The 4,743-nt window shown below is 43.8% G+C and overlaps 1 protein-coding gene across 5 annotated transcripts in view; it reads right to left on the bottom strand.

The window, feature by feature from the left end:
- Positions 1-106, bottom strand: part of Ube3a (ubiquitin protein ligase E3A) — a 95,206-nt gene extending 95,100 nt beyond the window's left edge. For 3 of the 5 annotated variants that reach the window (XM_005410415.2, XM_005410414.2, XM_005410416.2), the window contains exon 1: positions 24-106. The gene's annotated coding sequence lies outside the window, so the exon portion shown is untranslated. The remainder of the gene's footprint in view (positions 1-23) is intronic. The other 2 variants (XM_005410417.2, XM_013507685.1) reach the window with 2 other exon arrangements.
- Positions 107-4,743: the final 4,637 nt, after the last annotated feature.

Raw genomic sequence — 4,743 nt, 5'->3', positions numbered from 1 at the left:
CGGGCGAAGGGCTTGGTACTGACCTTTCAGCCCGTGCGGCCTGGGGGCCCGAAGGAAGAGCCAGGTACGCCGCGCGAGCCCGCAGCGCTCCCGGGACGGCTGAAGCGCCGCGCGCGGTCTGCCCCGCTGAAAAACGCCCCCGACTTTATTGGGGGACGAATCGGCTCCGAATGTCAGCCGAGGCGGCGTTGATAGGTTCGAGCCGGAGGCGGCGCAGAAGCCCTCAGTCGCTGGGGGCCGACCCCAGCAGCTCCCTGTCACCCGGAGCCGCTCCGGTGAACGGGACAGGGTGACCTGAGAGCGCGGCCGGCGTTCCGGGACCAAGGTCATCCGCTTCGGCCTCCTGCCCACGCGGAGCGCAGCCCTCGTCCGCCGCGGACCCGCGGGGGAGCCCCCATCGCCGGCGCCGCGGCGCTCGGCGGGTCGCGGTGGAGACGGGCCCCCGGTCGACTCCACGTGGATGGAGGCTAATTTGATCCTCAGGACAGCTGAACCGATTTAAAGCAGTGCGTCATCGTGTTTCGTATCGGGGTGGCCGATTTAAAAGGATTTTTTAAATGAGTTCGACACTTGCTAGGCAAATTACAGTCACTGACAATTCGTAGCTTTATGGTTTGCAACTTGGTGAATAAGCCCTTGAGATACTATATGACGCCCCACTCGCCTTATCTTCGAGCTTCTTGTATCATGAACAATGCCTAGACATATATTTTATAACTGTCATTCTTGCTTCAGAAAGTCGGGGACATATACATATGTTTATATGCCACCTCCCACCTATAGCCAACTATTAAAAAATTAGCCGGCTGTACAGTAATAAGCAGGAGTGATTTAAGTTCTGGGAAAACTGAAGACAAATGACAGTAGTAAGCCAGGTCTGATTTTAAAAATATTTTCATTTCTCCCTTCTTAGAGCACGCATTTGGAAACTTTACTACTATAGTTCAAGGAAAGAACTAGAGTATTAATCCTTTAAGGATTTATCTTTGCAAATTATTGAAAGACAACTGAGAATGAAGAATTTTAAGGCTTACCAGAAAAAAGAAAAATTTTAAGACTATTAGAATAAAAGCAAACGTTTTTACTACATTTAGCATGTGGAGATACTTTAAGCTATTCTATGTTCTAACTAGAAATTGTCTGAATAAATGAAATGTCTTTTTCTGGTAACCTGAAGTATCAAAATTAACCAAAATCCATGGATTCTAAAAGGATTAAAAACTAAAGAGAAATAGCATTGCTCTTAGATGTCAAAAAGGCTCTCTAGTTCTTTACTAAGATCAAAGGGGACGGGGCTGGGGATTTAGCTCACTGGTGCAGCTCCTGCCTGGCAAGCGCAAGGTGGTGAGTTCGATTCCCGGTACCAGAAAAAAAAAAAAAAATCAAAGAGGAACCTGATTCCTTGTAGGAATCTGGAGAAATTACCTATTGTCCTTTTTAATTCATTAATGTTAAGTATTCTTACAAATGACACTAGTCTTAAACTTGATCAAGGAGCTCACTGGGTTTTCTTGGTTTATTTCAGATTTAGAAATGTGTATTGGTAAAAATTACCAGCATGAGGACTGTCGGGAATTCACAGAATCACAGTAGTGCTCCACCTCCACATGCATCAGTTTATGAACACTTTACTACCATATCAGAGCCGTACATTTTCTTCAGGTGTGTTCTCCCACACAAACAATTGAGTGTCTAAGTGTGCAGTACATTGTGTAGACGCTTCTAGTCCTAATGAGACTTAGTAGTTTTAATACTTTTCTCATTTCACGTGCTGAGGAAAACAGCAGTATAACTTTGTAAGCACATGCATTTGTACCTTGAACAAACTTTGAACTTCTGTTTATCCAGAACTGTGCCAGGCCTTGAAAAACAATAAAAGATCAAAAATCTCTATCCCGCCCTCAAGAAATCAGTTCGAAAGGAAGTGGAACTGTGGACACTTTTTCAATGATTATGAGGTTTGTCAACTAATACGTATCTGTTAATCCTGACAAGATTTTTAAAATGAAACATTCTGCCAGAAACTGCTGGTTTCCTGGTGTTTCAACAGAGCTATTTTGTTGCTCAAGATTTCATGTTGATGTGATTCACAACAGATGAATCAAAGTGCAAAAAGTTTTTTTTAATGACCCAGCATACCCAGGATCAGAAATCCAAGAGTCTGGAAGAGAAAAAGGTTAGATGGGATGATATTTACTGTTGCTGTTTTTAGGCCTCATCAAAATATTAACACATTCAACTATTATAAGACATTAAGTTTTCAGTATCTGAGTAACTCCTAGAAATACTATTGAAGTAAAATTAGCTCCATGAAGGACACTGTCTGGCATAGAAGTGCTTTAAAATTTATTTATTTATTTATGGATTGGTGGTACTAGAGATTGAATCCAGGGCCTTTGCCCTGGGCTGCATTTGTTTTTAATTTTTTATTTTACTTATTTTCCTAATTTCACTCATTTCCCCAGGCTGGGCTCAAATTTGTAATCCTCCCGCCTCAGCTGCCTCAATGCTGAGATTATATAGGCGTCTGCCACCATGCCTGGCTTGTCCCCTCTTTAAAGAGCTGTGCCTGTGTTCCCATTTCCCCCAAATTCCTGTTCAACAACTAAAATTTACCACTTGCCTCCTTTTTACTATATAAATTATTTGTGTCAATGTCACATTTGTGTAATAGCCAAATCTAAAGGTTTTTCAATTTCCAAAGTATCTGACCTCTGCAGCTGTGAACATACTAACCACTGTCTCTTGGAAACTGCTTCTTCAGTTCCATCACCTTACCTTTTCTCCTAGCTCTTCCTGTTGTCCTGGGCCATTCTTCCTCAGGTCCTCTGCCTGTCCAACTTTGGTTCCCTCTGTCCACTATATTACAGTCTCTGACAGTCCCCTTCATAATCACTTTGTCTATGGAGTCATTCGGGGATCAAGTTTGAATCTTGAAGACAGATCTCACTCAGAAGCTTTGAGACACAAAATTTTCAAATCCTTTTTGGAAAGTTGTACTAGACGTTCTGCAAACACTTCAGACTCAGCATGTCTAAAATTAAGCCTCTGGATTTGTCTCATTTGCAACCATTAATTGAAATGGGGATAGCTGTGCAAAAGAGTTTGGGAGAACAAGCGAGACTTAGTTCTAGCAGTGTTACATTTGAGAACCCTATCAGGATATGTGAGTTGGAGACTGCTAGTTGACCGTGAATATGCATGAACATTAGTATAATAAAGCCAGACACAGGGTTACCAATAATAAACTCCATGATCTGGCCAATGGAATTGTGAGTAGAAACAATTTTGCATCTTCCACTTTGCGCTCTAAAAGAAGTGGAGCTAAGCATGACGGCAGCATGCATCTGCAGTTGGAGCTGTTTGGGAGGGCGGGTCAAGAGATTGCTGGAGCCCAGAAGTTCAAGGGTTCAAGACCAGCCTAGGCAACACAGGAAGACCTTATCTCGAAGAGGAGGAGGAGGAAGAGAAAAAGAAGAAATGGGATGTCCTCTTCCCATTTGCCTTTCTTGCTTTCTGGTGATTGGAATGTGGCTGTACTAGTGAGCTATGTTGGAGGTTTTGAATGACGTCTTCTCTAAAATTCATGTTAAAACTTACTCGCCTTTGTGGTGGTGTTAAGAGGCAAGGCGTTTGGGGGAAGTGATTGAATCATAAGAGATCTGCCCTTGTGAATGGATTCGTGTTCTCATAAAAAAGCTGGAAGGGCCATTTGTGTTGGCACCTATCAGTAATCCCAGCACTCAGGAGGCTGCAGCCAGAGGATCGCTGTTAGTTTCAGGCCAGTCTGGGCTACATAGTGAGGTCAAGACCAGCCTGGGCTACATGGTGAGTTCAAGGCCAGCCTGAACTATATAGGAAGACCCTGTCTCAAAAGCACCCCTACCAAAAAAAAAGAGCTGGAAGGAGCTACTTTAGGCTGTCCTTTGCCCTTCTGCAGAGGATATACAAGGCACCACCTCTGAAATAGAGTGGCCCTTGTCAAAACAGAACCTCCTGGGCCAGCAGAAGATTCCCCCCGCTCCCGCGCCGGCCACAGTACACTTCAGTTTGTTGGTTGCCTGGGTAATAGTTCCAGTTACATTTCCTGTTACCTTTGCTTCTTAGATATAGCTGGTCACTGTGATGCACATTGTGTAAACCAATCCCCAACTGACAAGCCATTCTGCCTCTGTACTTCCTGCTTGCTTATCCCATGTAAGCCCTGGACCACCGGAGATCAGGGCCTGATATTTTGGGAATGATCCCAGTCAGTGCCCATCAACACAAATAAATCTGCCTCTAACTCCGGAGTGTCCTTTCAGTGTTTCTGCTTGCTGTTGCACCGGCTGACACCTTGATCTTGGACTTGCTAGCTTTCAGAGCTACGCAGAAATACATTTCTGTTCTTGATAAATTTCCCAATCACCAGTTTTTTGTTAGTACAAACAGGCTCAGACAGAGGGAAACATTCTAGGGATTACAAAGCAATAAGTAGGTCCCTGAGGACCTCATTTGGCAAACTCCGAGTCTGCTCAAACTTCAGTGTGAGGCAGCTGCTAACTTGGGAAATCTCTGCAGTGGTTCTAGATCTCTTTCACTGCTGAACTTGTGTCCTAATATCCAGGTGAAGATATCAAAACGTCGATGACTCACTGTACTCTCGGCGACAGTCCCTAATCATAGTAATGTTAATTAATAATCCTGGATTTCTTCCTGTACCTTAACTGCAAGTCATATATTTCTTAAAGAATTATTACTATT

This window comes from Chinchilla lanigera, unplaced genomic scaffold, assembly GCF_000276665.1.
Source record: "Chinchilla lanigera isolate Chin_1 unplaced genomic scaffold, ChiLan1.0 scaffold00132, whole genome shotgun sequence".
NCBI lineage: Eukaryota > Metazoa > Chordata > Mammalia > Rodentia > Chinchillidae > Chinchilla > Chinchilla lanigera.
Note: the sequence above shows the minus strand (reverse complement) of the source record. Positions and strands in the feature narration are given on the sequence as shown.